Source organism: Lynx canadensis, chromosome X (genome assembly GCF_007474595.2).
Source record: "Lynx canadensis isolate LIC74 chromosome X, mLynCan4.pri.v2, whole genome shotgun sequence".
NCBI classification, from domain to species: domain Eukaryota; kingdom Metazoa; phylum Chordata; class Mammalia; order Carnivora; family Felidae; genus Lynx; species Lynx canadensis.
The window spans coordinates 65710938-65737612 of record NC_044321.2 but is presented as its reverse complement, the minus strand read 5'-3'; the positions used below and the strand labels follow the sequence as shown (position 1 = coordinate 65737612).

Below are 26675 nucleotides of genomic sequence, written 5' to 3'. Positions count from 1 at the left end.
GGGTATTGTTTTGCATTCCCATTGTAACTTAAAGGGAAACTTTCACAATGTTCAGAGCCCTTGATGTCCTGCAAATGAAGGACGATGTCCTCAAATTTCTTGCAGCAGGAACCCACTTAGATGGCACCAACCTTGACTTCCAAAGGGAACAGCACATCTAAAAAAGGAAAAGTGATGGTATTTACATCATAAATCTGAAGAGAACCTTAGGAGAAGATTCTGCTGGCAACTCATGCCATTGTTGCTATTGAAAATCCAGCTGATGTCAGTGTTATATCATCCCGGAATACTGGCCAGCAAGCTGTGCTGAAGTTTGCTGCTGCTACTGGAGCCACTCCTATTGCTGGCCGCTTCACTCCTGGAACCTTCACTAACAACATCTAGGCAGCTTTCTGGGAGCCAAGACTTCTGGTGGTTACTGATCCCAGGGCTGACCACTCACAGAAGCTTCTAATGTTAACCTGCCTGCCATTGGTCTGTGTAGCACAGACTCTTTGCGCTATGTGGACATTGCCATCCCTTGCAAAAACAAGGGAGCTCACTCGGTGGGCTTGATGTGGTGGATGCTGGCCCAGGAAGTTCTGTGCATGTGTGGCACCATTTCCTGTGAACACCTATGGGAGGTCATGCCTGATCTCTCCTTCTATAGGGATCCTGAAGAGATTGAAAAGAAAGAGCAAGCTGCTGCCATAAAGGCTGTGACCAAGGAATAATTTCAGGGTGAATGGACTGTTCCAGTTCCTGAGTTCACTGTTACTCAACTTGAAGTCACAAACTGGTCTGAAGGCATGCAGGTGCCCTCTGTGCCTAGTCAGCAATTCCCTACTGAGGACTGGAGCACTCGTCCTGCCACTGAAGACTGGTCTGCAGCTCCCACTGCCCGGGCTACTGAATAGGTAGGAACAACCACTGACTTGTCTGAAGCTGCTTTTCTCCAGAGAAACAAAAAAGAAATAAGGTTAATGGAAAATAAACAGTTTCAAAAAGTTGAAAAAAATATTTAAAAAATGAATGAAATAGGGGCGCCTGGGTGGCTCAGTCGGTTGAGTGTCCGACTTCAGCCCAGGTCACGATCTCGCAGTCTGTGAGTTCGAGCCCCGCGTCAGGCTCTGGGCTGATGGCTCAGAGCCTGGAGCCTGCTTCCGATTCTGTGTCTCCCTCTCTCTCTGCCCCTCCCCCGTTCATGCTCTGTCTCTCTCTGTCTCAAAAATAAAATAAAAAAAGTTAAAAAAATTAAAAAAAATGAATGAAATATATCCCAACATAATAAAAGCTATCCATGACAAGGCCGTAAATGTTACATTCAATGGTGTAAAATTAAAAACCTTTTTTCTAAGGTCAGAAACAAGAAAAGAATGTTCATTCTAATCAATTCTATTACTGGTAGTAATATCCAGATAACTATTCAATAAAAGAAAATCAAAGGCACACAAACTGGAAAACATATAGTATAACTGTATTTGCAGAAGACATCACCATACATAGAGAAAAAGCTAAAGACTTTACTAAAAGACTATTATAATAAGTGAATTTAGTTAAGTTACAGGATAAAATGATTAATATGCACATTCAGTTGTGTTTCTATATGCTAACAATGACATATTTGTAAAAGCCATTGAGAAAACTATTTCATTTACAGTAGAATGAAAATAAATAATAAACTTATGAATATATACAACCAAGAAGTTGACATACCTATGCAATTAAAACTATACAACATTGATAAAAGAAATTGAAGAAGACACAAGTAAATAGAGACATTCTGAGTTCATGGATTGAAGACAAAATATTGTTAAAGTATTCATGCTCCTCAATGTGATTACAAAATCAATAAATTCCTATCAAAATTCAAGTGGCATTTTTCAAAGACAAAAAAATCTTAAAACCTGCATGAAATTCAGAAAAGACCCCACTGGTTGCTTAACTTGCTTACACCAAGACCCATCTCCCTGTGTTCTGGTGAGACTGCCCTTCTTGGTCAAGCTTGTGTCATCCCCAGCATGCTGGTCTCCAGAAGATCAGCATGCTTCTGTCCACACCATGTATCTAAAACCTGGGGTTTTAAAGGTCAGAAGACTGGGAATAGGGTCTGGAGGTTACTGCACTGTTCCTGGAAATAATGAAAGCAAACACCATGGGGGCAGACAGCATAGAAACAGCAATATGAAAAATGCTTGGGGCACACAGGGAAGATATTTTATATTCTAGGAGCTTCCCTGAGAGGCAGCATTTACAAGGTGCCTCTCCAGGAAAAAAGAAGCTGTCTGGGGACAATTCCCCCCACCATTGGGCATAAACAGAGCCACCTGAAGGAAGCTGCTTAGCTTGGACACTGGCTGCCTAACTTGTTTACATCGAGCTCCACCACCTGTGATCTGGAAGGACTGCCCTTCTCAGTCAAGCTTGACTCAGTCCCAGCATGGCAGGACATTCCCCTCAGAAGATCAGGACAAACCCCTGCCCACACCACGTTTCCAGACTAGAGAGTTCTGAAGGGCTGTGGTTCTGGTAGAATGGGTGTCAGGTCTCATTTCACAAGCATATCAATCAGACCAGAGCACAACTAGTTAAAAGTCACCACATTCAGCCCAGGGACCAAACGTTGCCCACATCAGGCAAGGAGAGCCTCTGCAGATGACTGGCCTGAAAGATAGAGAAGTCAGAATAGAGTAGCAGAGCACACACAGCACACACCACAGACACTGCATGAAGCTCCTGACCCTGAGCACTATGTGACCTCTTCTTTCTAAACCCATTACCCTGAGAAGCAGGAAACATAATGGAGTTTTCTAACACAGAGAAGGCAGAAACGTAAACCAAATACCAAAACTGAGGAATTTAAAACAAATGAAAGAACAATATAAAACCCCAGACAGAGATGTAGAAAAAAAACAGATAGATGTAAAATACCTAAGGAAAAATTTAAAGCAAAAATCATAATGATATTTAATGGTCTTGAGAAAAGAACACATCAGTGAAACACAACAGGTATAAAAGAGTTTTAAAAAAGAATGAATCAGAGATGAAAAATGCCACAAATGAGATTGGAAACTGGCTTGCTGCAATAAACACCAGACTGGAAAAAGCAGAGTAATGTATTAGTGATCTAGAAGATAAAATAATGGACAATAATGAAGCTGAACAAAAGAAGTAAAGAACTAGGGGTGCCTGGGTGGCTCAGTTGCTTAAGTGTCTGACTTCAGCTCAGGTCATGATCTCACAGTTTGTGGGTTTGAGCCCCACATCAGGCTCTGTGCTGACAGCTCAGAGCCTGGAGCCTGCTTCAGATTCTCTGTCTCCCTTTCTCTCTGCCCCTCCTCTCTTCTCTCTCTCTCCTTATAAAATAAATAAATAAAAAAGAGTAGACTTAGAGAAATCAGTGACTCCATAAAATGTAATAACATTTTTAGTATAGGAGTCCCAGAAGAAGACACAGGAAAAAAGGGGCAGAAAGTTTAGTTGAAGAAATAATAGCTGAAAACATCCCTCATCTTCAGAAGGAAATACACATCCAGATCCAGGAAGCACATAGAATTCTCATCAAAATCAACAAAATCAGGCAAACATCAAGACTTTTTAATTTAATAATTTGTTTTTAAAGTTTCTTTATTTTGAGAGAGAGAAAGAATGAGAGCATGTGCACAGGGAAAGGGCAGAGAGAGAATCTCAGGCAGGCTCCACGTTGTCAGCACAGAGCCTGATGCAGGGCTCAATCCCACAAACCAGGAAATCATGACCTGAGCTGAAATCAAGAGTCAGAAGCTTAACCAACTGAGCCACTCAGGCACACCTCAAGATATATTGCTATTAAAGTTGCAGAATAAAGTGGTAATGAAAAAAATCTTAAAAGTGGCAAAAAAAAGAAGTCCTTAACTTACAAGGGAAGACCCATAAGACTAGCTTAAGATTTCTCAACAGGGGCACCTGGATGGCTCAGTTGGTTGAGCATCCGACTTCACCTCAAGTCATGATCTCCCGGTCTGTGAGTTTGAGCTCAAGTTGGGCTCTGTTCTGACAGGTTGGGGCCTGGAGCCTGCCTCAGATTCTGTGTCTCCCTCTCTCTCTGCCCCTCCCCTGCTCATGTTCTGTCTCTCTCTCTCTCTGTCAAATATAAAAAAAAAAAAAAAAACATTAAAAATGTTTAAATAAAAAAATAAAAAGATTTCTCAACAAAAACTTAGCAAGCCAGAAGGGAGTAGCATGATATATTCAAAGTGCTCAATAGGAAAAATTGCATCCCAATAATGCTCTTTACAGCAAGGCTATGGTTCAAAATAGAAGAAGAGATAGAGTTTCCCAGACAAACAAAAACTGAAGGAGTCCATGACCACTAAACTATCCTGGCAAGAAATATTAAAGAAGACTCTTTGAGTGGGAAGGAAAGACCAAAAGTGACAAAGACAAGAAAGGATCAGAGAAAATCTCCATGTACAATGATAAACAAGAAATAAAATGACACTAAATACCCATGTATCAATATTACTTTGAATGTAAATGGAGTAAGCACTCAAGTCAAACACACGAGACATCCAAACGGATAAAAGTCAAGACCCATCTATATGCTACCTACAAGAAACTTACTTTAGACCTAAAGACACCTGCAGATTGAAAATGAGGGTATGAAGAATCATTTGCATGCAAATGGACATGAAAAGACAGAGTAGCAATATATATATCAGAAAACTAAACTTAAAAAAATAGACTATAACAAGAGATGAAAAATGGGACTATACCATCATACAGGGGACACTCCAACAAGGAGATCTAGCAAATGTAAATATTTATGCATCCAACATGGGAGTGTATATATATATATATATATATATCAAACATAAAATAATTCATTGATAATAATACAATAATAATAGAGAACTTTAACACCCCACTTACATTAATAGACAGACCATCTAAACAGAAAATCAACAAGGAAACAATGGCTTTGAATGTCAACTGGACCAAATAGACTTAACAGATATATTCAGAATATTTTATTGTAAAACAGCAGAATACACATTCTTTTCAAGTGCACATAGGATATTCTCCAGAATAAATCACATAGTACAAGTCACATTTCAAGCCTCAAGAAGTACAAAGAGATTGAGATTATACCATACATATTTTTCTGAACACAGAAGTATGAAACTTGAGCTCAAAACAAGAAAGAAATGGAAAAGAACACAAACACATAGAGGTAAAACAACATGACACTAAATAATGAACAGGCCAACCAGAATATCAACAAATGAAGAAAAATCTAGAGCTTTTCCTCTATGGTCAGGAACAAGATGGGAATGCCTGCTCTCACCACTGTTATTTAAGATAGTTTTGGAAGTACTATCCACAGCAATCAGACAACACAAAGAAATAAAAGGCATTCAAATCAGCAAGGAAACAAACTTTTAGTATTTCCAGATTACATGGCACTATATATATAAAACCTGAAAGACTGCAACAAAAAATTTCCAGAATTTATACACGGTTCAGTAAAGTCATAGGTTACAAAATCAATATACAAAAACATGCTGCATTTCTATACACCAACAATGAATCTGCAGAAAGAGAAATCATGGAATAAATCTCACTTACAATTGCACCAAAACCCATAAGATACTTAGGAATAAACCTAACCAAGGAGAGTAAAAACCTGTACTCTGAAGAGTATAAATCACTGATGAAAGAAATTGAAGATGACACAAAGAAATGTAAAGCATCCCATGCTCATATATTGAAAAACTATCTGTAATATCTATAAATCTATAACTATATCTATAAATGTATATATTACCCAAAGCAATCTCCCATTCAGTGCAATCCCAATCAAAATACTAATGCATTTCTCACAGGACTAGAGCAAACAGTTGTAATATTTGAATGGAACCACAAAAGACACCAATGAGCCAAAGCAATTTTTAAAAAGAAAAGCAAAGCTGGAAACATCACTATTCCAGACTTCAAGTTTTATTACAAAGCTGTAGTGATCAAGACAGTATGGTACTGGCACAAAAAAAATAGACACACATATCAATAGAACAGAACTAAGAATCCTGAAACGGTCCCACAACTATATGGTCAATTAATCTTCAACAAAGCAGGAAATAATATCTAATCAAAAAAACAGGCTCTTCAACAAATAGTGTTGGGAAAATGGGACAGCAGTATGCAAAATAATGAATCTGGACCACTTTCTTACACCATACACAAAAATTAATTCAAAATGGATTTAAGACTTATATGTGAGACAGGAAACCATGAAATCCCAGAGGAAAACACAGGCAGTAATCCCTTTGATACCAGCCATAGAAAGTTCTTACAAGGTATGTCTTTTTAGGAAAGGGGAAACAAAGACAAAAGTAAACTATTGGGACTTCATAAAAAAAAAAAAAACAACTTCAAACTGGAGGAAATATTCAGCATATGTAAAAGGCAACCTATGTAATGGGAGAATATAGTTGCAATTGACATATCCAATAAAGGGTTAGTATACAAAAAATATAAAGAACTTATAAGATTCTTCACTTCAAACCAAATAATCTAATTGAAAATGGGCAGAAGACATGAACAGACATTCCCCCCCCCAAAAAAGACATACAGATATCCAACAGTCACATGACAAGATGCTCGACATCAATGATCCTCAAGAAAATACAAGTCGGGCACCTGGGTGGCTCAGTCGGTTGAGCATCCGACTTTGGCTCAGGTCATGATCTCGCGGTCAGTGAGTTTGAGCCCCGTGTCAGGCTCTGTACTAACAGCTTAGAGCGTGGAGCCTGTTTTGGATTCTGTGTCTCCCTCTCTCTCTGCCCCTCCCCCTCTCATGCTCTCTCTCTCTGTCAAAAAATAAATAAACATTAAATAAAATTAAAAAAAAAAGAAAATACAAGTCAAAGCTATAATGAGGTATCACTTCACACCCACGAGAATGGCTACAATCAACAACACAAGAAACAATATGTGTTAGTGAGGATGTGGAGAAAGAAGAACCTTCTTACAATGTTGATGGGAATGTAGACTTGTGCAGTCACTGTAGAAAATAGTATGGAGGTTCCTCTAAAAGTTAGAAATAGAACTGCCTTTTGATCTTCTAATAATACTACTAACATATACCCAAGGAATAAAAAAAAGACTAATTTGAAGGGATACATGAACCTCGAATGTTTATAGCAGTATTATGTACAGTAACCAAATTATGGAAAGAACCAAAATGTCTATCAAGTGACAAATGGATAAAGAATTGGTATATATATATATATATATATATATATATATATATATATATAATGGAATACTACTCTGCAATACAAAATAATGAAGCCTTGCCATATCCAATGACATGGATGGAGCTAGAGATTATTATGTTAATGACATAAATCAGTCAGAGAAATACAAACACCATATGGTTTTACTCATATGTGGAATTTATGAAAAAAACAAGTGATCATAGGGGGGGAAAAGAGAGAGGCAAGCCAAGAAACAGACTCAACTACAGAAAACAAAATGATGGTTAATAGAGGGGAGGTCAGTGGGGGAATGGGTTTATTTTTGTGATGGGGATTAAGAAGTGCAACAGTTGTGATGAGCATCAAGTGTTGTATGTAAATGAATAATCACTAAATTGTACACCTGAAACTAATATTACATTAATGTTAATTCACAGGAATTTAATTAAAACTTTAAAAAAGTGAAATTAAATAGGTTATACAACTGCAGATCCCAGGTAAGTTAAAAGGATAATGAAAAAATACTAGTAAAAACCATATCCCCACAAAGTTGATAATCTAGATGGAATAGACTAATTCCTTGAATAACATAATCTTCCAAAACTCACACAAGAAGAAACAGATGAGCTAGATAGGATGATACTTTTTAAACAAATTGAATCAATAATTATTCAAATTTCAAAACAGAAAGCACCATGCCCATTTTTGTTCGATGGCAAATTCTACCAAATATTTATGGACGAATTATAGTAATTCTCTACAGTCTCCTTTAGAGGATGGAATGGGAAGAAATATTTTGTATCTCACTTATGTGGCCAAAATTACTCTATTACTAAATTCAGAGAAAGGCATTAAAAGAAAACAAATCTACAGACCAGTGTATTTCAGGAACAAAGAAGTAACATTTCTTCAAAAAATATTAGTAAATTGAAATAAAAAACATATGAAAATAATTATGTATCATGACCAATATTTGCCCCAGGTATGCAAAACTATTTTAACATTCTAAAATTAATTAATGCTATCCAAAAGGAAAATAAAGTAAAAGGAAAAAACACACATGATCATATCAGCAGATTCAGAAAAATCATTGGACAAAATTCAACACCAATTCATGAGTAAAACCTCTCAGTAAATTAGATACAGAGACGAACGTTTACCAAAATGATACAGTGTCTTAAAAACTTACAGTTAACATCATAGATAATGGTGACATACTCAAAGCTCTCCTTTGAAGATCAGGTACAAGATGAGGATAACCTTTCTTACCACTTCATTTCAACAATTTCTGAAAGTCCTTCTTAAAGCAGTAAAGCAAGAAAAAGGAACTAAATAGTATATATATTAGGAAGGAAGACATAAAACTACCTTTGTAGATTAAATAATTATCTATGTCAAAAATATGAAAGAATGAACAACAATAAAAATCTTGGAACTAATAAATGATTATAACAAAGTTGTAGGATACAAAGGTGATATACAAAAGTGAATTTCTTTCTTATATATCAACAATAATTAAATAGAGTTTAAAATTTTAAAAATAACATTTACAATAGCTTCAGAAACTGAAATCCATTTGTATAAATCTAACAAATTATATATAATATCTATGTGAAGAAATTGCAAAACTCCAGTGCATGAAATCAAAGAAGAATTGGAAAGCTAGTGTGTAAGAGATTCAATATTGCCAAAATTTTAGTTATTTTCAAAATGATCTATAGATTCAATGCCATCCCAATCAAAAGTCCAGCAAAGTATTTTATGGGTTTTGACAAACTAATTCTAAAGTTTATATAGAGACCCAAAATACCTCGTATAGCCAACACAATTTTGAAAGAGAAGAGCAAAGTTGGAAACTGGACATTGCGAAACTTCAAATGTTACTATAGAGCTCCAGTATTCAAGATAGTGTGATAATCATTAAAGGATAGACAAATAGATCGCTAGAACAGAATAGAGTCCAGGAATAGACGACCATAAATATAGTTTACTGATACGTTACAGAGGAGAAAAATAATACAATGAAGCAAAGATGATGTCTTCAACAAATGGTGCCAGCACATCTGTACAATCACATGCAAAAATTTAATCCAGACACAGAACTTATACACTGCCCAAATATTAACTCAAGGATCTAAATCTCTTTATTTATTTATTACAAAAATATTGTTTATTTATTTTTGAGAGAGAGAGAGAGAGAGCGTGAGTGAGGGAGAGGTAGAGAGAGAGGGAGGCACAAAATCCGAAATAGGGTCCAGGTTCTGTGCTGTCAGCACAGAGCCAGACACAGGGCTCTAACTCATGAACCATGAGATCATGACCTGAGCCATAGTTGGATGCTCAACCAACTGAGACACCCAGGTGTCCCACAGATCTAAATTTAAAAAACATAAGTATACCTACATGACCTTGGGTTTGAAATGACCTTTCAGATATAACTCCCAAGTCACAATCATGAAACAAATAATTGATAAAGTAACTTCATTAAAATTAGAAACTTCTGGGGCGCCTGGGTGGCGCAGTCGGTTAAGCGTCCGACTTCAGCCAGGTCACGATCTCGCGGTCCGTGAGTTCGAGCCCCACGTCGGGCTCTGGGCTGATGGCTCAGAGCCTGGAGCCTGTTTCCGATTCTGTGTCTCCCTCTCTCTCTGCCCCTCCCCCATTCATGATCTGTCTCTCTCTGTCCCAAAAATAAATTAAAAACGTTGAAATAAAATAAAATAAAATAAAATAAAATAAAATAAAATAAAATAAAATTAGAAACTTCTGCTCTGCAATAGATACTGCAAGAGAATGAGAAGACAAACCATATATTTGGAGCAAATGTTTGCAAAGGGACATCTGTAAAGGACTGTTATCCAAAATATACATAAAAACCTCTTAAAATTCGCTAATAAGGAAACAAACAAGTCGATGTAAAAATGGGCCAAGACATTAACAGACACCTCACCAAAAAGATATACATATAACAAATAAACACATGAATATGTAATCTAAATCATATGTTTTCAGGAGAATGAACACTAAACCAACAATGTGATATGACTATATACCTATTCGAATGGCCATAATTGAGAATTCTCAAAATACCAAGTGCCGCCAAGAGAAAAAACAGCAATTCTCATACATTGCTGTTAGAAATGCAAAATAGTACAGCCAATTTAGAGGACAGTTTGGTGTTTAATTTTGCTTTATTTTTACTAAACAAAATATAACTCTTACATATTTTCCAGCAGTTGTGCTTCTTAATATTTATCCAAAGAGAACAGCAATCACTTTAATCCTCCTAGCAAAAAAAAAAAAAAATCAAAAGAATATTTTAAAAAATCTTACACCATGAACAATACAATTTATCCTAAAAATGTAAGGTAGGTTCAAACTATGTAAATCAATCGATATGATTCATTACATTAACATAATGAAGGATAAAAATGACATGTATATCTCAGTAGATACAGTAAAACTATTAGGCAAAATTCAGCACTCTTTCATGTTAAAACACACACACACACACACACACACACACACACACACACACACTTGTAAAGAAGGAAGAGAAGAAATAAAAATTAAGACCGTATTTGACAAGTCCACAACTTACATCATGCTCGATGGTGAAAATTTGAAAGATTTTCCTATAAGATCAGGAACAAGACCAGGATATCCAATCTAACCAGTTATATTCAACTTAGTACTGGCAATCCTAGTCAGTGCAGTTGGACAAAAAACATAAATAAAATACATCCAGATGAGAAAGAACAAAGTTAAATTATCTTTGCTTATATATGACATATTCCTATATGCAGATAACCTTAAAAATGCACAAAATAGGGGCGCCTGGGTGGCTCAGTCAGTTGGGCATCTGACTTTGACTAAGGTCATGATCTCACGGTTCGTGGGTTTGAGCCTCGCATCGGGCTCTGTGCTGACAGCTCAGAGCCTAGAGCCTGCTTCGGATGCTGTGTCTCCCTTTTTCTCTGCCCCTCCCCCACTCATGCTCTGTCTCTCTGTCAAAAATAAACATTAAAAATTTTTTTTAAATGCACAAAATAACTGTCAGAACTACAAGCAAATTCAGTAGTTGCAGGATTTAAAAGAACCATGTAAAAGTTAGTTTTATTTCTATACGTTAACAATTAACTATCCATAAAGGAAGTTAATAATGTAATCCCATTTGGTTATCAAAAGGAATAAATTACTTAGGAATACATTTAACCAAGGAGGTAAAAGGCTTGTAAACTAAAAACTATAAAACACTGAGGAAAAAAAAATTAAAGCAGATGCCAATAAATGGAGAAACATCTCATGTGCATACATTGGGATAATTAATATTGTTAAACATCCTTACTACCTGAAGTGATCTACAGATTCAGTGAAATCTCCATCACAATTCCAGAAGCAACTTTTACAGACATAGAAATAATTCAAAAGAAGAAATAATTCTAAAATTTATATGAAATCCCAAAAGATCATGAATAGCCAAGGCAATGTTAAGCAAATAGAAAAAAAAGCTGACTATATCACATTTCTAATTTCAAAATATAGTAAAAAGCTACAGTAGTCAAAACAGTATTGTACTAAAAATAGACATGTGGACCAATGGAACAAAAAGTAGAGGCAAGATATAAACTTATGGTCAATTAATCTTCAAGAAGGGTGCTGAGAATGCACACTGTAGAAGAGATAGTCTCTTCAACGAATGATATAATGCAAACATGATATCTATGCCAAGAAAATAAAATTAGACTTTTATCTTACACCATACATTAAACATTGACTCAACTTCAATTAAAGATTTAAATGTAATTTCTGAAATTGTAAAAATCTCCAAGAAAACAAAGGGGGAAGGAAGCTTCTTGATATTGGTCTTGCCAAATTTCTTGTATATAACATCAAAAGCACAGGCAACAAAAGTAAAAATAGGCAAGTAGGAGTGCATCAAATTTAAAAGCTCTGAACAGCAAAGGAAACAACAGGCAGTCTATAAAATGGAAGAAAATAATTATAATCTATATATTTGATAAAAGGCAATTTAAATATATATATATATATATATATATATATATATATATAAACAACTCCTGTAGCTCAATAGCAAAAAAATGCAAACAACCTGATTAAATATAGGCAAAGGAATTGAACTACTTTTCTCCAAAGAAAACATACAAAAGGACAACAGGTATATGGAAAGATGCTCAATATTGCTAATGATTAGGGAAATGTAAATCAAGATTGAAATTAGAATCTTGAATAGATATCCAGTGTACATTTTAGCACTTATTCACATTAGCCTAGATATGGAAATATTATGTCATAGTGCAGGATTCAGAATCAGATCAGCAGATCTGTCAAGAGATGAATAAAGAAAATGTAGTCTATACATAAAATGGAATATTATGCAGCCTAAACAAAGAAAATACTACTGTTTGCAGTAACATGGATAAACTAAGAGAATATTATGCTAAGTGAATGCCAGACACAGAAAGACAATGTGTGATTTATCTTATGTAATGCCTCTAAATGGTCAAATATATAGAAATAGACAATATAATTGTGATCATCAGGGGATGGGGAAAGGCCATATGAGGGGTAGTTGCTCAGTGAGTAAGCAGTTATAGTTGTGAAAGATGAGCAAGTTCCAGACTTTTAGTATTTCACCACTGATCAAGTTTTTTTTGTGGCCTTTTTATATATGGCCTTTTCAGTGTTTGGTAAGTTCCTTCTAGACCTACCTTATTGCAAATTTGTTTTTTAATGAAACTTTGTTGAGTTTTGCCAAATGCTTTTCATACATCTATTAAATTAATCAAGACTTTTGTTCTTTATTCCATTAATGTGGCATACCACATTGATTGATTTGCCTATATTAAATACTTCTTGATTCCCAAAGATTAGTCACATTTGTTTATGGCATATAATATTTTTAATATGGCTCTGAATTCTGTTTGCTAATATTTTATTTGGGGATTTTGCATTCAGTTTATCAAGGATATTGGCCTATGATGAGTATTATGAGGGCACTTGTTATGATGTTTATTCCATTGTGTTTGGAAACAATACTTGGAGTGATTGTTGACTTCTCTAATTTTCCAAGACTTGTTTTGTGAGCTAGTATGTAATCAAACTTAGAGAATGACCCATGCTCCTTTGAAAAGAAAGTGTATTCTGCTGCTGTCTGATGGAATGTTCTGTACATGTCTGTTAGGTGCATTTGGTCTATAGTATTTTTCAAGACTGCATTTCCTGGGACACCTGATGGCTCAGTTGGTTAAACATCTCACTCCTGATTTCAGCTCAGGTGATAATCTCACAGTTCATGGAATCAAGCCTTGCATCAGGCTCTGCAATGACATCATGGAGACTGCTTGGGGTTCTCTCTCTCTCTCTCTCTCTTTCTCTCCCTGACCATTCCCCATTTTCTCTCTCTCAAAATAAATAAATGAAATCTTTAAAAATTTTTAAAAAGACTGCAATTTCATAATGGATTTTCTAAGTGGATGACCTATCCATTATTAAATGTGGCGTATTGAAGTCTACCACTGTTATTGTTTTGCTATCTATTTATCCCTCCCTAAATGTCAGTGTTGCTCTATATATTTAGGAGATTTTCTATTGGATCAAATCAATGTCTAATTATTATATCTTCCTCTATAATTGGTTCCTTTATCATTATGTAATAACCTTCTTTGACTTTTGTGAGAATTTTTGACTTAAAATATGATTTACCTGATAGAATTATAGCCACACCTGCTCTTTTTGTTTGCCTTTTGCATAGAATATCTTTATCCATTCCTTCAAATTCAGGATATGTGTGTCCTTAAATTGATGTGAGTCTCTTGTACACAGCATATATTTAGGTATTCTTTCTTTTTAAAGCTTTTATTTAAGTAATATTTTGTTAATATATGGTGTAATACTATTTTCAGGTGTACAATATAGCAATTCAACACTTTCATACAACAGCCAGTGCTCATCACAAATAAGTTCATTTTTTAGTCCTTATCAACTATTTTATCCACCACCCCCAACTACCCCCTCTGGTAGCCATCAGTTTGTCCTCAATGGTTAACAGTCTGTTTTTCTTGGTTTGCCTCACTCTCTTTTTTTTTCCCCCTTTGTTCATTTCTTAAATTCCACATTATTTCTTTTTTTTTTTAATGTTTATTTATTTTTGAAAGAGAGAATGGCAGAGTGCAAGTAGGGAAGGAACAGAGAGAGAGAGAGAGAGAGAGAGAATTCCAAGTGGGGTCCAGGCTCTGAGATGTCAGCACAGAGTCATATGCAGGGCTTGAACCCATGATCCACAAGATCATGACCTGAGCCAAAGTTGGACGCTCAACAGACTGAGCCATCCAGGGCCGCCCACATTATTTCTTAAATTCAGTATACTCATATGGTATTTGTCTTTCTCTGATTCACTTACTTTGTTTAGCATAACACTCCCCAGCTCCATCCATGTAAATGGATGTTGTAAATGGCAAGACTCCATTCTTTTTGAGGGTTGAATAATATATATATATATATATATATATATATATATATATATCACTTCTTTTTTATCCATTATCAATCAGTAGACACCTCGGCTGTGCCAGTTTGGCTATTGTCGGTAATGCCACTATAAGCATCAGGGTGCATATATCCTTTCAAATCAGTATTCTTGTATCCTTGGGTAAATGCCTAGTAGTACAATTGTTGGATCATGGGATAGTTTATTTTTTATTACTTTTTAAGGAACTTCTATACTGTTTTCCAGAGTGGCTGTACCAGTTTGCATTCCCAACACTAAGAGATGGTTTCCCTTTCTCCACATCCTCACCAACACATGTTGTTTCTTGTGTTGTTGATTTTAGCTAATCTTACAGGTGTGAGGTGATATCTTATTGTAGTTCTGATTTCTATTTTCCTGATGATCGGTAATGTTGAGCACATTTTCACATCTATTAGCCATCTGTATTTCTTCTTTGGAAAAGATGTCTATTCATGTCTTCTGTCTGTTTGTAAATTAGATTATTCATTGGGTCTTAAAATCCATTCAATCACTTTGTTTTTCTACTGGTAAATTTCATTCATTTACATTTAATGTCATCATTGATAAATAAGAAGTTATTGTCATTGTATTAATTTTTTCTTGTTCTTTTGCAGTCTTTGTGGTTTAATGTGTATTTTTAATTATTTTTAATGTTTATTTATTTATTTATTTATTTTTAATTTATTTTTTTTTTAATTTACATCCAAATTAGTTAACATATAGTGCAACAATGATTTCAGGAGTAGATTCCTTAGTGCCCCTTACCCATTTAGCCCATCCGCCCTCCCACAACCCCTCCAGTAACCCTCAGTTTGTTCTTCATATTTATGAGTCTCTTAGATTTTGTCCTCCTCCCTGTTTTTATATTATTTTTTTCCTTCCTTATTTTCATCTGTTTTGTCTCTTAAAGTCCTCATATGAGTGAAGTCATATGATTTTTGTCTTTCTCTGACTGACTAATTTCACTTAGCTTAATACACTCTAGTTCCAACCACGTAGTTGCAAATGGCAAGATTTCATTCTTTTTGATTGCCGAGTAATACTTCATTGTGTATATATATACCACATCTTCTTTATCCATTCATCCATCGATGGACATTTGGGCTCTTTCCATACTTTGGCTATTGTTGATAGTGCTGCTATAAACATGGGAGTTCCTGTGTCCCTTCGAAACAGCACACATATATCCCTTGGATAAATGCCTAGTAGTGCAATTGATGGGTCGTAGGGGAGTTCTATTTTCAATTTTTGAGGAACCTCCATACTGTTTTCCATAGTGGCTGCACCAGCTTGCATTCCCACCAACAATGCAAAATAAATCCTCTTTCTCTGCATCCTCAACAACACCTGTTGTTGCATGAGCTGTTAATGTTAGCCATTCTGACAGGTGTAAGGTGGTATCTCATTGTGGTTTTGAATTGTATTTCCCTGATGATGAGTGTTTATTTTTGAGAGAGAGACATAGCATGAACAGAAGGTCAGAGAAAGAGGGAGACAGAATCTGAAGCAGGCTCCAGGCTCTGAGTTGTCACTACAGAACGCAATGCAGGGCTTGAACTTCTGAATCACCAGATCATGACCTGAGCGAAAGACACTTAACTACCTGAGCCACTCTGATGTGTTTTTAAGTGATAGACTTAGCTTCTTTTTATCTTTTGTGTATCTACCATAGTTTTTTCCCCCTCATCATTACTACTGTGTTTCCATTGAACCTCTTATAGTCTATTTTATGATGATAGATATTTGAATTTTATCAAATATGGAAGCTCTACACTTTTAATATCCCCACCCAGTTTATGGTATTGATATCAACAGTTTCTTCATTTTTAAAGTGTATTTATTTTTAGACAGAGACAGAGAGAGAGAAAGTGCAAGTGGGGGAGTGGCAAAGACAGAGGAGAAAGCAAGAATCCCAAGCAGACTCTTCATGGGCAGCATGAAGCTCAACACAAGGCTCAAACTCTCAAACCCTGAGATCATGACTTGAACCAAAGCTGGATGCTCAATAGATTGAACCACCCAGGTACCCTTCAATGTTTACCCCTTTTTATATTTTGTTTTCACCATGAAATATTTGTCATTATAGTCTTAAAACTTTTGCACTTTAACTTTTATATTTGGGTTAAAAATCATTTATCTACTGCCATTCCAAAATTAGAATGTTCTGTATTTATTTATATATTTACCTTTACCAGTGAGACTTGTTCTTTCATACATCTTCATGTTTCTGTTTACTGCCTGTTTCAACTTGAACAACACCTTTTAGCACTTCTCTTAAGATAGGTCTAGAGGTGATGCATTCCTTTAACTTTTGTTTACCTTTGAATGTTTTTATCTCTCCTTCATTTTTGAAGGGTAGCTTTGATGGTTATGATATTCTTGGTTGGCAAGATATTTTTTAGTAGTTTAAGTATATCATCCCATACCCTTCTTATCTGCATGGTTTCTGCTGAGAAATGTGCTGATTTTCTTATGGGAGTTCTGTTATATGGGACAAATCATTCTTCTGTTGTTTTCAAAATTCTCTCTTTGGGTTTCTCATTTTACAATTTAATTACAATTTGCTTTGTAAAGATCTTTTTAGTTGCAACCTATTTACATAATTTGAATCTTCATGAATTGGGATGTCCACTCCCCTGCCAAAATTTGGGAAGTTTTTTATGCATTATTTCTTTGAATAAGTTTTCTTCCCTTTTATCACTCTTCTCTCCTTCTGGTACTCTCATCACACATATATTGTTTCTTTTGATGGGACCCCACAAGTCCCATAAGCTTTCTAAATATTTTTACATTATTTTTTTCTTAGTTTTTGCTCTTATAACTGGATGATTTCAAATGACCTCTTCGAGTTCAATAATTCTTTCTGCTAATAAATCAAGTCTGCTGTTGAAACTGTCCTTTGAATTTTTTAATTCAGTCATTCTTCAACTCTAGGATATTGATTTGGTTTTGTTTTATGGTTTCCATTTCTGTGTTGATCCTCTCCATTTGTTCATCTATTGTTTACCTGATTTTGTTTAGTTGTCTTTGTTCTTTTCTATCTTACTGAGTTTCTTTAAGATTATTAGTTTGAGGGGCGCCTGGGTGGCGCAGTCGGTTAAGCGTCCGACTTCAGCCAGGTCACGATCTCGCGGTCCGCGAGTTCGAGCCCCGCGTCGGGTTCTGGGCTGATGGCTCAGAGCCTGGAGCCTGCTTCCGATTCTGTGTCTCCCTCTCTCTCTGCCCCTCCCCCGTTCATGCTCTGTCTCTCTCTGTCTCAAAAATAAATAAAACGTTAAAAAAAAATTAAAAAAAAAAAGATTATTAGTTTGAATTCTTTGTCAGGCAGTTCACTGATCTTTTATTTAAAGTCAGTTACTGAAACTTTATTAATTTCCATTCATGGTGTTGTTTTCCTGAATTTTTATACTTCTTAAATCTTTGCACTAGTGAATTTACATTTTACAGTAACAGTCACCTCTTGTTGTCTCCACAGGCTGACATCTGCAGGGGAAGGCCTTCAGCAGGTAGCTTGGTCTGGAATTCTGGGAGGGCCTGTTGGTGGCATCTGTGAATGGAAGGGGTTTTCTGCTGTTGTACATGGGTGAATACATTCTTCCAAAATCTTTGGGATCCACAGTCAGATAGTGCCTATAATTTTATTGTTGAATATGAACCATTAGTGAGTCTCTGTGGTTGGTTCAGGCTTATAGTCAACTGATTTTTAATAAGGGTGCCAGAACATTCAGTGAGGAAAAAAAGTAGTCTTTTCAATAAGTGGTACTTGTAAACAAATATATACACATAAAAAGAATAAAGGACCTCTACCTCTTTTCATATACAAAAATTAATTATAAATGGATCAATGACCTAAACACAGCAGGTAAATCTGTACAACTCTGATGAGAAAACATAGGGGAAAATCTTCATGGCCCTGAATTTGGCAGTAAGAGTTTACATATGACACTGAAAGCAAGAGCAACAAAAATAAATGGATAAATTTAAGTTCAAATTTAAAATGTCAAAAAACATTATCAAGAAAGTAAAATGAAAACCTATATAATGTGAGAAACTATCTACAAATCGTATATCTATTAAGAATCTTGTATCTATATTTTAAAAAACTTTTATAAATCTACAGTAAGGCAACTTTAATAAGTGAATATAAACATGAATAGATATTTCTTCACAAAAAATATGCAAATGTCCCAAAAGCACATGAAATGAAACTCAATGTCACTAGTCTTTAGCTACATGCAAATCAAAACCACAATGTGATACCACTTCACACTCCTTCGGACAGTTATATAAAGTGGAAATAAAACAAGGGTTGGCAGGTATGTGGATAAATTTGAACAACTGTAATTCTACTACTTGTGGAAATGTAAAATACTTCACTTGCTTTGATAAAGTGATCCTTAAAATTAAGCAGAGTTATCACATAGCAATTTCACTCAAAGGTTTATGACTTCCAAAATTAAAAACAGGTACTTTAAAAAGTACATAAATACACATACACACATAAGCATTATTTTCAATATCCAAAATGTGCAATTACTACTATACATCATGTGTGAATGAATAAACATGGTGATATGTATGTATATATATTACATTTTATTATCTTATATAAGAGAATATCATTTTACTACAAAATGGAATGCATGCTACAATGTGGATCAAACTCTAATACATTGTATTAAATGAAAAATGTCTGGCATACCAGGTCACATGTTTTATGATTTCACTTGAATGAAATAGAATGAATAGATAAGTTCACAGATAGGTAATACAGGTAGGTGTTTTTACTACTTTGTGGTACAGATATGGGGAAAGGAAATAAAGAGAAACTACTTAGTAAGGAGTTTTAGTTCAAAATGATGAAAATATTTTGAAACTAAATAGAAGTTGTGTTTGTACAAGAATGTGGCATAGCTACATGTGAAAGGATGAAACTGGACCACATTCTTATATCAAACACAAAAATATACTCAAAATGTGAGACCTGAAAACATAAAACCCTTAGAAGACAAATGGCCAGTAATTTCTCTGACATTGGCTGTGGTTGGCTTTCTATATATGTCTCCTAAGGTGAGGAACAAAAGCAAACTTGTAGTGTACATAGCGTAATTTAAACACTTGGCAAATCACTATGCCAGACACCTGAAACTAATGTAACACCGTATGTCAACTGTACTCAAATAAAGAATAATAAACTATTGAGACTACATCCAAATAAAAAGTTTCTGCACAGCAAAGAATGCCTTCAACAAAACAGAAGGCAACCTACTGAATGGGAGAAGATGTTTGCAAATGATATATCCAATAAGGAGTTAATATCTAAAATATGTAAGGAACTTATACCACTCAAAACAAACACGAAAAAAAAATAACCCAATTAAAAATTGTCAGAGGACCCGAATAGATACTTTTGGCCATACAGATGGACAAAAGACACATAAAAAGATGCTCAGTGTCACTAATCATCAGGGAAGTGCAAATCTAAACCACAGTGAGATATCATCTCATACCTGGCAGAATGGCTAGCATAAAAAAGATCAGGAATAAGTGTTGGCAAGGACGTGGTAAAAAAGAAACTTTCATGCACTGCTGCTGGAATTGTAAATTTGTATAGCCACTGTGAAAAATATTATGGACATTCCTAAGAAATGAAAAATAAAAATACCATATGATCCAGTAATTCTATTACTGGGTATTTACACAAAGAAAATGAAAACACTAATTTGGAAAGATATATGTGCCCCTATGCAGCATTATTTATAATAGTTAAGATATGAAAGCAGTCCAAGTGTCCATTAATAAATGAATGAAAAAAAGAAGATAGATGATAGATAGATAGATAGATAGATGATAGATGTAAAATCGAATATTACTGAGCCACAAAAAAATAATGTAATCTAGCCATTTGTGGCAACATGAATGGATCTAGCAGGCATTGTGCTAAGCCAAATGTGTCATACAGAAAAAAAGATAAATACCATGTAATTTCTGTCATATGTAGAATCTAAACTTTCATCATATGTGGAATCTAAAAAACAAAACAATGAATAAACCTATTGAGAAGCAGAATCAGACCTATAAATATAGAGAACAAACTGATGATTTCCACAGGTGAGAGTAGAAGCATGGGCAAAATGGGTAAAGGAGAGGGGGAGCTACAGGCTTCCATTTATGGAATAAATAAGTCAAGGAATTAAGGGTATAGCAGAAGGAATATAGACAATGGTATTATAATAACATCACATAGTTACAGATGGTACCTACACTTGTGTTGAGCATAATGTAACATACAGAATTGTTGAATCAGTTTGTATAACTGATACCAATATATTATTGTGTGTCATCCATGCTTAAATTAAAAAAAATGTTAATACACTGTTTTTTTAAACAGAGAAGTGTATTTTATGTGAATTTTCTGTTAAATTACTTTTTAAACATCATGATAGATGGGGCTTCTGGGTGGCTCAGTCGGTTAAGTGTCTGAATTCAGCTCAGGTCATGATCTCTTAGTTTGTGGGTTCAAGCCTTGCTATCAGGCTCTGTGCTGACAACTCAAAGCCTGGAGCCTGCTTTGGATTCTGTGTATCCCTCTCCCTCTGCCCTTCTCCCGTTTGTGTGCTGTCTCTCTAAAATGAATAAACGTTATTTTTCCATTTTTTGTGTCTTCTTCAATTTCTTTCATAAGCTTTCTATAGTTTTCAATGCACAGATTTTCACCTCTTCAGTTAGATTTATTCCTAGGTATTTTGTGTTTTTTGGTGCAATTGTAAATGGATTGATTTCCCTTTCTGTTGCTTCATTATTGGTGTATAGGAATGCAACTGATTCTTGTGCATTGATATTATATCCTGCGACTTTGTCAATACTACCCAAAGCGATCTACATATTCAATGTAATCCCTATCAAAATAACACCAGAATTCATCACAGAGCTAGAACAAATAATCCTAAAATTTGTATAGAACCAGGAAAGACCCTGAATAGCAAAAGCAATCTTGAAAAAGAAAACTGAAGCTGGAGGTGTCACAATCCCGGACTTCAAGCTGTATTACAAAGCTATAATCATGAAGACAGTATGGTACTGTCACAAAAACAGACCCTCAGATAAATGGAACAGAATAGAGAACTCAAAAATACACCCATAAATGCATGGCCAACTAATCTTTGACAAAGCAGGAAAGAATATCCAATGGAATAAAGACAGTCTCTTCAGCAAGTGGTGCTGGGAATACTGGACAGTGACATGCAGAAGAATGAACCTGGACCACTTTCCTACACCACACACAAAAATAAACTCAAAATGGACGAAAGACCTAAACATAAGACAGGAAGCCATCAAAATCCTCGAGAAGAAAGCAGGCAAAAACCTCTTTGACCTGACCCGCAGCAACTTCTTACTCAACATGTCTCTGGAGGCAAGGGAAATAAAAGCAAAAATGAACTACTGGGACCTCATCAACATAAAAAGCTTCTTTGCAGCAAAAGAAACAATCAGCAAAACTAAAAGTCAAGTGACGGAATGGGAGAATATATTTGCAAATGACATATCCGATAAAGGGCTAGTATCCAAAATCTATAAAGACCTTGTCAAACTCAACACCCAAAAAACAAACAATCCAGTGAAGAAATGGGCAGAAGACATGAATAGACACTTCTCCAAAGAAGACATCCAGATGGCCAAGTGACCCATGAAAAAATGCTCAACATCACTCATTATCAGGGAAATACAAATGAAAACCACAATGAGGTTCCACCTCACACTTGTTAGAATGACTAACATTAACAACACAGGCAACAACAGATATTGGTGAGGATGCAGAGAAAGAGGATCTCTTTTGCATTGTTGGTGGGAATGAAAACTGGTGCAGCCACTCTGGAAAACAGTATGGAGGTTCCTCAAAAAACTGAAAATAGAACTACCCTACCACCGAGCAATTGCACTACTAGGTATTTATCCAAGGGATACAGGTATGTTGTTTCGAAGGGGCACATGCACCCCAATATTTATAGCAGCACTATCAACAGTAGCCAATGTATGGAAAGAGTCTACATGTCTATCGATGGATGAATGGATAAAGAAGATGTGGTATATATATACAATGAAGTATTACTCAACAATCAAAAAGAATGAAACCTTGCCATTTGCAACTACATGGATGGAGCTACATGGTATTATGCTGAGCGAAATTAGTCAGAGAAAGACAAATATTGTATGACTTCACCCATACGAGGAATTTAAGATACAAAACAGATGAACATAAAGTAAGGGAAAAAATAATATAAAAACAGACAGAGGGTCAAAAGATAAGAGACTCTTAAATATGGAGAACAAATAGAGGGTTGCTGGAGGGGTTTTGGGAGGGGGGATGGGCTAAATGGGTAAGAGTCATTAAGGAATTTACTCTTGAAATCATTGGTACAGTATATGCTAACTAACTTGGATGTAAATTAAAAAATAAAATAATAAATAGAACAAAATAAAGAATAATAAAATGAATAAACCTTAAAATATTAATAAAATAACACATCATGATACATGAGAGCAACATAAAGAGATATATCAACTAAATGATAATTGGATGGGACTTAAAACTGAAAATGGACATTAGGTGAGAATTAAGGAAATCTAAATAAACTATGTATTTTATTTAATAATAAAAACTCTGGAGGGTAGTTGATATTGTATGAACAATATATTAGTTCTTGAGGAAGTATAAGCTTACAAGAATTATATATTTAAAGTGAATTCCCACGTTACAAAAGTAAATTTCATTGTTTAGGATGGAAATGTAAGCTGACAAACTTTTAGAGGTAACAATAAAAATAATGGTGATAATAATTATTTATGTAGTATATTATAAAAGTGATTGTCATGTTTTTCTTCACATCTAAGTGCCCGACACATGGTATATACTTAATAAATATTTGATTAATGAATGAATGCTTTGATTGTGGTCTTTTCTATGTATTAAAAAAAGATCAAAAAAGAGTCAAAATAATATTTTTGACAGTCTTTTTAAGTAATGTGGATTGATTGCACATCTGGTTCTTTGACTGCCTAGGGATCAAACAGTAAGTTGAGAAAAAGGAAAACAGTAATTTCTACTGAAAAACAACTGATTTGGTGACCCTGTCTATTCACAGTCTAGCTTTCTAAATATTCAGTCTATGAAACTTAATGCAGAACTAACAAATGTCAAATGAGGTTTCAACTTTAACTAGAAGGATAAAAGAAAGGCTCTTTTGCAAAATATATATAATATGATTCCATTTGTGCAAATATAAGTATGTACATAGATGTGTTTGTAGCAGCCTAGTAAATTTATAAAGGTTATTGTAATTTCCTCAAGGGTGTGGGACTATAATGAAGGTAAAGTTTATTTTAATTTTATATCCGTCTAAAACGTGGGATTTTAAAAAATTATTGGCATAATTTACATTATAGTTTTCAATATTACTAAAATATATGTGCCATATGAGATATTCTTTCGGTTCTTGTGAAATGGGTATGCTGTGCTTCACTCTCCATAGACTCTATAAAATCTACATCTTTGAATGAAGCTTTTGAACATTATTTTTCTTCTTTGCATCTCTGCTAAGCCTTTGAACTACTTAGAGATTAAAGTTTCAGCACATCTCATAATTATAGCCAAATATGCCTTAATTTTTTTCTGACTTTAAATTTCATTGAATTTATTTTTATAATAATTTACACATAATTCTGATTTGGGTTAAAAACTGACTACTCCATCTGAAAGTAAAAAAATCAAACAACGCATAATCTTTTCCATGTGAAAACTTTGCATATAAGAGCACTCTATCTATAAAGTATCTTCCTATGTTAATTAAATATGCTTCACATGAAGATTGCCCACATATACATGGTACATTTTACTCAATTTTTAGACATGCAATGGTCAACCTTCTATTAATATGCTTTTCAGGAAGGCTGAAATGAAAGAAACAAAGTACTGACTTCTCATCAACAATGTTACACATGATTCTAACACTAGAATTACTTACTTTAAAATTGTATTATTGAGTTGTTTGTAAGACCCCAGTACTTTGATCTGTGTGGCAGAGAACCATTAAAAATTACTAATAATGAAGAAGAAATCTTACATTGAAATTGTAATTTTCTCCCAACTGAATTTCCTGCCTCCATCCCCTTTTTCATTCTTCCACACTATGGCTTCATTTAAGGCTATAGTGAGTTATCTTTCTAAATACAATTCAGGAAACATACTAGTGGGCAACGACCTGCCCAGCTTGTCTGTGACTAGGGGCTTCCCAGGATATGGGATTGTCTGTGCTAAAATCAGAATAGTCGCTGGCCAAGTAGGACCACCTTTTTTGTTTGTTTGTTTTTACCCTAGTTTATGTCTTCTCACAATTCTTGGGCGGCTTTATCCCAGGATACAAGACCTTTCACTATATGATCCATGCTTAGCTTCTCTGTTTCTAATAGTGTTGTTGTTGTTGTTGTTGTTGTTTCTGACATTTACACTCTAGCTATACCATATTTCTATATTACTTCTGGTAAAATCCTGCAGCAAACTTTTTTCATAATATTTTCATATACCAATATTATTTCTCCCATCAGCGATCACTTCACCTTTTTCTTCACCTGGAGAATTTACAATATTCAACTTTATCTTTCTAATCTATGATGATTTCTCTAAATCTCATTACACTTTTCTCTCCTGATAGGGCTCTCTCAGTAGTCTCTGTGTGTATTCATTAAAACCTATGACATTGTTTATTTATCTGTTTGCAATACTGTCTTGTCTACTAGATTGTGATGTCAAGAGATGCAAGGATCCTGTTATCTACGTAAGCAACTGCAATATATGACACAGAGTTAGCATTCAATGTCAAATTAATTATTTAATGTTAATGAATACTCTATTGTGCTATATACACCAATAACTACTAAACAAGCAACGACTAGTATGGCTATAGTTACTATGGTTAATTAAAAAAAAAAGTCTAAGGCTAAATGCCAGCCATCAAAGAATATACAATCTTAAATTAAACAGGGATTCTCCAATAGAAGTTTATGCTAAAAGGGAATGAACAAATATATTTTATATTGCTGGCATAATTTTTTTTAAATCTTTTAATTTATAATCATGGCAGATTAACATGCCCCTGTAATCAATAATACAGAGAGATCCTCTCTTTTTCCCATTTACATTCATGTGCAGATTTTTGTGTGAATCTGTTCATTTCTATGGGATAAATGTTAAAGAGTACCGTTGCTACCTCATTTGAGATTTTTATGCTTAGTTTTAATAGAAACTTCTCAACTGGTTTCCAAAGTGGTGGATTCAAAATAAAATGTATCATTTTACCTTCTCACCAGCATTCTATGAATGGTACTATTTCTCAATAACCATGAAAATATTTGATATTGCCACATTTTTTTAATTTATCCAATTTGAAAGGTGTATAGTAATATGGCATTGTGATTTTAATTGGCATCCTTTTATGGTTACTGATGTTGGACATTTTTAAAGAAATTTTTAAGGTTTAAGTAGACTTATTTTTACAAGGAGGGCCCTACTGAGCAGAACCTTATAGACCAATATATGTGGTCCCAGGATGTCACCACGGATAAATTGAGAGGTCATGATTGCAGAGGAGGTCACTGTAATTGAAGGACATGATCCAGGGAAAGTTGGTCAAGAATGCAGCAGACATGATCAAGAAAGGCTGGGGGTGGTCAAGTCACAGGGTGAGGGACAGGACAAACCCCTTCAATTCCACTTCTTGTACTTCTCTAGATGTGACAGTATCCAGCCCAATGGTAAGAGGAAACATAGAAAGCAGGGAGGTGAGCCCAATGGCTATAAATCATGGTCCCAAGCTCTTCCTGTGGCAGCATGGAATGGATCTGGGCACCCAGCATTAGGAGCTGCTGGGTAA

At 34.9% G+C, this 26675-nt stretch overlaps 1 pseudogene; it reads left to right on the top strand.

The window, feature by feature from the left end:
* On the top strand, nt 1–26675 carry LOC115506810 (annotated as a pseudogene).